This window comes from Anarrhichthys ocellatus, unplaced genomic scaffold, assembly GCF_004355925.1.
Source record: "Anarrhichthys ocellatus isolate YVR2014 unplaced genomic scaffold, GSC_Weel_1.0 scaffold36, whole genome shotgun sequence".
NCBI lineage: Eukaryota > Metazoa > Chordata > Actinopteri > Perciformes > Anarhichadidae > Anarrhichthys > Anarrhichthys ocellatus.
Window position 1 is genome coordinate 441269 of NW_022280066.1, and position 7887 is coordinate 449155.

Below are 7887 nucleotides of genomic sequence, written 5' to 3' on the forward strand. Positions count from 1 at the left end.
AACTTTACGCAGTGTATTTATTTTGTCGTCGTGCTCGCATAACGCCTCCGTGCTCCCAGCATAGTCTCTTTGCTGGTGAAAGAAATATAAAGTAAATGCACTTAGTGCGCTGCATTCCTGACCAGCTATCATGATGGTGAAATGTAATATTCCATGTTCAAATATCTATGCATATGCTAGATTAACTGTATTGCTCTCTGTTTTAGTGGTGACTTTTAGTGTGCTGTGTTGGAGTAGGGGTCACACACATGACTATAAAGCTACTAGGCCTACAAGTAACTTTCATTTTGTGTTGATTTTGGTGGTCCCAGATTCCCTTTTACCTCTCATTTTACTGCAGCAGGGTCTGACAGTTTGCCCTGCTCAGTCCTGGTTATGTTTTATCCTACAATTTTACACACAAAGGCATCGTCATCGGTAGTACTCACACTTGCCTAATGTCCCCTGTGGTTTTGAAGCCAGCTATGAAAAATCTGAACCATAACACCGAGCTTGGGCATGGAAACTACACATTTTGGACAAAATGGCTGCAAACTTCATGTATGGCGTTTGACTCCATGGGCATTTACCAGGCAGGCAGGGCAAAGGTCAAATCATGGCATTGGATCCATTTTGCAATGATGCACCATCTCTGAATTAATTTCCGAGGCTTCAAGTGAAAACTAGGTGGTAATTTACAGTTGCAAATAACATGTTGTAAAGTAAAATAACCTAAATAGTTCTCAGTAGCTTGTAGTAGGTGAGGTGCTCAAATGTGTTTGTTGACCTGTTAGGAGGCGTTCAAACTCTGTCATTAATAGTTTTAAGCCTTAATAATAATTAGGATAGTTCAATATTTAGTTTGACATTTTTACACTTTTGGTTTCTCGCAGGGAGTTAGCTGAGAAGGTCGATACCACTCTCATGTCTGTAAGCTGAATAGGAAAGTGGAGTCAGCAGCTGGTTAGCTTAGCTTAGCATTAAGACGACACAGGGGAACAGTTAGACCGTTACCAAATCTACCCAACAGCACTTCTAAAGCTATAGTGGTGAACAAACGTAATTCTTTGTAAGCCGAACAAAACCAAGTCGTAACGCTCCAGAGTCAAGCTAGCTGTTTTCCCTTAACAACGGCAACAACAAAACTTCTGTAAATAACATGAGAACCGTAGCGGACTTTCATACTTAAAATGATGTAACAAGCGTAACAACATTACGTGACAATCGTAAAGTCTACGTTTACTTTGGGTTTCATGCAGATCCCGTACAGTGGTCTCCTGGGTAAAAGTATTGTGTTTGTTTGACCCATCTAACACCAGTCCTGCCCACCCTCAGTCGACTCTATTGTAACACTCTTCGTCATTCGGCGTAACTTTCAGTAACGGTCGCTTGATGGACTATGTCACCTGCTCTTATTGCAGCATAAACGTTAGCATAACGTTAGCATAAATTCGTCGTATCCTCGGTTTGCAAAAACACACAGCGCCAACATTTTGTCTCCGGGACTGGGGCTGTTAACACACACGCATATCCTCAGCCGAGGAGGCTGCAGGTGCAGCGGCTTGCGAAGACGGTGACGGGGTTTGACACTACGATCACAGCAGTTTAACTGCCTCAGCATAAAGCTATAGCTGCCATTGATGTTGTCATTACTCTAAAGGCGAGCAGTATTCCGCAGCCTCGGTGAAAGCCGACCCACATTCTTGACGCACACTTTTGATCACTTTGTTGAATCCGTATGATGCAGGAGATTTCAAAGAGTGCTTTCAGGCTTTTGAAGCTTTCTGCTTTCCTGCTCAAGAGGTTAGTGAAGGTAATTCAAATGTGAAAAACTTATGAGGAAGGTATGAGTACATGCAGAATAAATGTGCTTCTTGCTCGATTTTAGCAGTGGAAACAAGAGATTTGTACCTTTTATTTCTTTTTGTGCACTGCTTTCACCTGCTTGGCATTTTTAAACTCTTTACAAGAGCGAACAATACTTAAACTCAGTTTCGTTGGATTTATTTTGATCCAAAGTACGTCTAGCTGAGAGCGTACAGTACTCGAACAGAATGAAGCGCTGCCTGGCTGTTGTTGCTATTCAGCTACACAGAAAAAAAAATTGAAGGATATAAGAGAGGTGATGAAGAGCAGAATCACATTTGTGTTAAAAAAACCAATTCTGTTTTCTTGAACCTGAGATCTATAATGTGGTCACCGTGCGCGAACACAAAATAAAGTGCAGCAGTTTAAAATAGAATGACTCTGCTAAGCGATTCATAAAAGCATCTTTTACGACGCGTCATTTTAGGTGCGTCACATATTTTCCATTAACGTCTTAACTCCGGTAACAGGCTGAACCCTTAGGCCGGGAGTATGAAACACAATTAGATGAAGATATATTTTTAGACCACAATGAGTGAGAGCTTGACAAATCTATTCTGACCCACACCAAGGAGATCCGACGGACTGAGACTCGATAAAGAAGTCGCTTTCCTCTGAGGAATATCTCGGGAAATCCATCATGCCTTGTTTCAATTAGTTCCCCCCCTCCATCCCAGGATTCTGCGAGTCTGATATCTTAATGAAAACACTTTGCACATGCACCGTAGATTTTAACTTTTAAATGACTGATTGGTGTGACAGGGCTCTGTGTTCTAGTCTGATAACACCCGCAGTTTTCCTTCCACTTTATTGCATTTTGAAAAAATGTAATATCTCCTTTCCACTGCGGGGTTCGGCTTGACTCGACTCACTTTTTGGTGCCATCGGAAACTTCGGTGATGCCATCACGCAATACGCTCTGAATCCTTGAATTGGCAACCAAACCAGGCAGTTCTTATCCAGCATACATAGCTATAAAGAATAGTGAGCTGTAATTCATGATTTGCAATTAACGCGAGGGAGGCGAGTGTGCTGTGCGTATTCTATTGCACAGCGTGGGAGTGGCGTGGCACTGTAGTCCGAGATGCTGCACAGGAGTACCGGGTGGATGGATACTGTTGTTTGTGAAGAAATAGTTCCAACAGCCCTATGAAATCATAAATAATCGTGGGCCTGCAGTTACAGTTAAGTTATGGTCTACTCCTCGCAAAAGACATCACAGTAAGCAGTTTTAAGGGGTTTTCTTGGGGATGATCCTAGTTAGGATGGCATTGCTAGATAAAGCCAACAGAGATCAACAGTTTTCATGCAAAGCTTCTGTAACACGCCCTCACTGTTTGTGTTCCACAGCCCGGTTGCCACTTGCACAGGCAGAAAGCACGAGGCAGGTGTGTCGAAAGGAGGGAGGGCTGGTGGTGTGTGTGTGGGGGGGCGGGGGGCCTGATCAGGAAATGGTGTAGGGAAATCTAATTTATTTTTCATACGCCGCGGAGATAGAATGCCATATATCACGCCATGTAGCAATTTGGTGCCAGTCTCAGGCTCACAAAAGATGAAAGAATAGCGATCAAAGATACAAGGGAGGGAAGTCAGCTGCTGGAGTTGCTGTGGGATCCGCTCCCACTGAGAACAATATAAACTGTGTTGAAATAGTCATCCAGTATCCTGTCAATGTTGGTTTTCAGTGTGGGACAACTCACTTCAAACATCTTACACAGGAGGGAACAGGAATGAAATGTAGCCTTTTTTTCTCTTTTTTTTGTCGACTGTATACACACTTGTAAGAGATGTTAAAGAAACATATGTGGAACTGAATGGATACACTTTGAACTATGGAACCCCAGAATATGCAGCATAAAATAAATTAAAAAAAGACATTAGGAAATACATAATCATATGAATACATTGTGTGAATTATATAAACTCCATTGATGTTGATAGTTTAGTTTCATATTTGCTGATAACCAAACACGCTCCCTTTCATTCCCAACACGTGTCAGGCACACACATTGTCTATCACAAACCGAAACCACCTCTTAGATATGATTTGTTGTTGCTGCTGTTTTTTAATCACAGTCATTAAACCGTAAATGCTTCTGAGATCCAGCAGAAGCTTTCAAAGTCATAAAGATGAAGGCAAGGGAATGCTAATAGACACATCATGGTGTTCTATGTCTCCCTGGCATACTTTAAGATTCTACCACAAGTCTTTTTAATATGTTTTTCGACATTCAGCTCCGTTCTCATATCCATTACAGTGCTACCCTTCCTGATTGTATACTATTGTCTGATGGGCGATACAGACTACTGCTTTACCGGACAGAAAGACGAGAAAAGCATCCATCATGCACCAGTATACGCTCAGAGCTTTCCCTTTCAATCTCAATTTCTTCATTCGCAGTCATAGATTGGCTGCACCAACATGGCGTCTTTCCAACCGCTTCCTTGTTTCTTATTTAAGGTTTGAGAATCGCCGCCGTCTTGTTACACACCAGAGAGCAACCAATTACAGTGTCTATATCAGGCGTTGAAGCTCTTTCCTCTTCACTGGCTTCATGAAAAAAAAAAAAAAAAGGTTCTGATTTGCACCATGTTCCGCTTCATGATTCCTAGAGGAGATATCGAGCTACATATGGAGGCGCACAGCACAGTCAATGCAAAATAAAAGTCATTTTTGAAAGGCCATTTGTTCTCCGAGCTTTCCTTATTTATTTCCTTAATGCTTGTTCTTGCCCTCCCAATCACTACTGCGTTCATTTGAGTTACTCTACGTAAAAGGGGACGTTCGACCAACTTTTCACGTACAAGACAGGATTATGACATTTATTGGGAATAAGCATCGCTGTATACACTGTATATTATTTCATATCCACCCACCTCATCTATGTAAAGCAACCTGTTAATAACTCCATATTCATTCCAGCACCATTTTGCACTCTGCACATCGCCTACGTTTCTGTTCACAAATGACGTCGCATTGTTGTGGTTTTATAGTGGAGTGCATTGTTCGGCTTTGTTGTCCCTGTTTTTAGACAAATGTTTATTTCTGTGCATGTACAGTGAGAGCAAAAAGAATACAGGAGTCAAATTCCTTCACATGTTCAAACTAGGGACGGGTGATAAAAAACCTTTTGTTACAATTTAAGAAATACTGATACTGACTGTTTCTTAAATGGGAATATGATATTTCAAAACAATGGTCATTTGAAGAAAAAAATGTTATAGAAAATGATTACACTTGAAGGTAAATCACATGACACATAAGAAATTGCGTCTTTACTTCATTAACATATTATCACCTTATTATTATGCCAATTTAAACATCAGCAGAGATGGAGCGACATCGGCATTCTTTTGAAGTCGTGTTTCTGGCAACTTGGTGTCGAAGACCAAAAAAAGAGTTCAAAAAGGTGGTACGTTTGGACTTAGTCTGTCTATTTAGCTGCTAAATGCTAAACACTTTGATAAAGCGACCGTACACTACCTGCCCAGTACCAAGCAACAGACGGCTGTTATGTTAATGCTGTGGACCAGAAAACCAAAACAATGAGCTAGAAGAATAGGAGAGTCAGGTCATTCATTTCCTGTGGATTTGTCGCTACAAGCCTGCGACCCTTTTCAAATTTCACATCGTCATGTGAGCCATCGTTAATACAAAAACATTGATTAGTGCAGCTTTAGAGCCCCTTGAAACTCCAGAGCCACAGTTGTGACACCCAGCACCAGGTATTATGGTTTAAACAATGCGCATAATCATCGTGATTACAAAGCAATAATTAGACAAAATGATATTTATAAGGAGCTGATTGTAGCTGGGAACACCAGTGGGGTGTTTAAACTGAGCCTTGTTTTGAAATCACGCCCACTCATCTTAAAATCAGCGACCGTGTGGGGGTGCTGAGAACAAGATACAGGTGTTTTGTAAACACTCCCACACAACAGTTATATATATTTTAACTATTGCAAGCTGAGGTTATGCAGCAGGCAGCGCGTTGCATCAGCGCATTGTATGTGCGTGAATCCAATATGTCCACTTTTTCCTCCCTTTGATCCCAGCAGAGATGCCTCAGCCCAGTGATGAAGAAATCACACGCCCAGTCTCCGTTGAGCACAAGCGCTCATCAAATCTCCCGAACAGAACGGCGACATGCTGTTGTTCACGAATGATCATTATCATCGTAGCATTTGGCTACAACAACAACAATATATTATTTCTTGCTTGATTGCTTATTAACTTTTGTTTTTTGTAAAATGATTTCACACGGTAATCAGTCTCAGTCCACAAATGAACTAGGCCTCCTGTGCCGCTCCGCCGCCTCGCACACAGTCCCTGAGCACAGAGGAGCACAGAGGAGCGCTGATCTGCGGCGAAATCGCAGCGAGTTTGTGCCAAAACCCGCTGGAGCCGAACTGATGCTGGTAAAGAGCCGCACTGGCTGCCGTGCACTTTTTATCTGATGTGTTTTCTCACTGGCTCTCAGTTGTGGAAGAACGCAGAAGAACCCTGTCTCTTGAGGGGTGGGGGGGTGGGGGTGTATCTAACCTATTGAGGGATTTCCCTCCACCTTCTGTTTGTGGTTTCATGTTGTGAACCTTTCCCTGTGTTGTTCCTCACCTGCCGTCTCCCCTCCATGGATAGCGGTGTTTCCTTGCTGCAGCGAGAGTAAAGCTGTGAGAGGAAAGGATGAGGATTGGAAATCTTTTAGTCGAGCGCACAACGTTGGATCATGACTTCAGCATTATTTTTCAGCCTCGGAAGTGTGTTTCTACGAGGGAGAGATTTATCGGTGCTGTTAAGTGTAAGAAGACGTACATCTGTAGTGCAGCTGAAGGACATACTGTACTTATCAGATATTATCTCTTGATCCGCCTAGAGATTTACCGAACATTATCTTGCAGCTAGGGATGTGAACGGATATGAGAACATTTTGTTTTGGATATGAACATATAAAGCGCTCTGAACAGCTACAGCTCATCGTCATCACATTCCAACTTCTTCAGTATGAGAGGACTCCCTGTGAGGTGTGCACAGTGCGAACAGGAACTTTTTGGTGCTGATTTGAGGAAAAAATGTGATCAAATCGGCTTTTTTGGCTGAAAACGCAGATGTGTTTAAAAGTTACATGTCGATTATTCAGCCTCAACTTTTCATGCTCAAACAGACTTCAATGAGCGACTGCTATTTCAGCCAGAAAAACATAAGCAAACAATAAACACGCTGCCAGGTTTACAGGTCACCATTTTTCATATTTTCTTTTCCTCACCCACCTTTCTACTCTACCCAACCCCTGTACTACTACAACAACAACAACAACAACAACACGGATTGCAAAGAGAAGAAAAAAAGTAATAATGAAGGTTATGAAAACTAAAGCCCAAATAAATGAAAACAGGAGATTTTCAGGTATGATGTATTCTTCGCCTGGCTGGAAGTTTTGCGAAAGCAATCGTTGGAGTGATAAGTGATTGGGTAGTTTGTGTTGTTGTGTGACTTTTGTGTTGCAAAGGGTCAGTTTCTATTCACAAAACAACACAAACAAACCAACTGGTTGAGGCAGCGGTAGACCGGCAACTTCCGTGTTGCATGAGGTAGAATTACTGTTTTTGACAAAGGAGTCTTGGCTTTGAAGAGAGCGTATGGATATGATAATATGGCGTACACTTTTTGTTGCTGCTGCCATCCACAGCAGTACATGGCGGTAGGCAAGCTCCCCGGTTTGGAGAAACAGACCGACCATCTATTGTAGGTAATACACCAACTATGGATATAAGTAAGTACCTCATATAACTTTGAACCACTTTTCAAAGCGTAACACTTTTTTAATTACGGGAGAAATAGAGAACACAACAAGCTGAGGCTGTTGGAGTTTAGGTATGGGATTCAGTGCGTCCAGTGATGCCCTTCTAAAGATCTTCTTACCTTGTCAAAGGAAGCAGTGAGCAGCCAACGAGGATCGATAAATGGAGTTCAGCCCGGCTAAGCTGGAGTGTGACATCTCTCTCTCTCTCTCTCTCTCTCTCTCTCTCTCTCTCTCTCTCTCT

The 7887-nt window shown here is 42.2% G+C and overlaps 1 protein-coding gene across 1 annotated transcript in view; it reads left to right on the forward strand.

Annotated features, from left to right (window-relative positions):
• The window catches only part of LOC116394022 (leucine-rich repeat and fibronectin type-III domain-containing protein 2), a 131564-nt gene that overhangs the window by 90758 nt on the left and 32919 nt on the right, over positions 1 to 7887 (forward strand). The window lies entirely within an intron of this gene.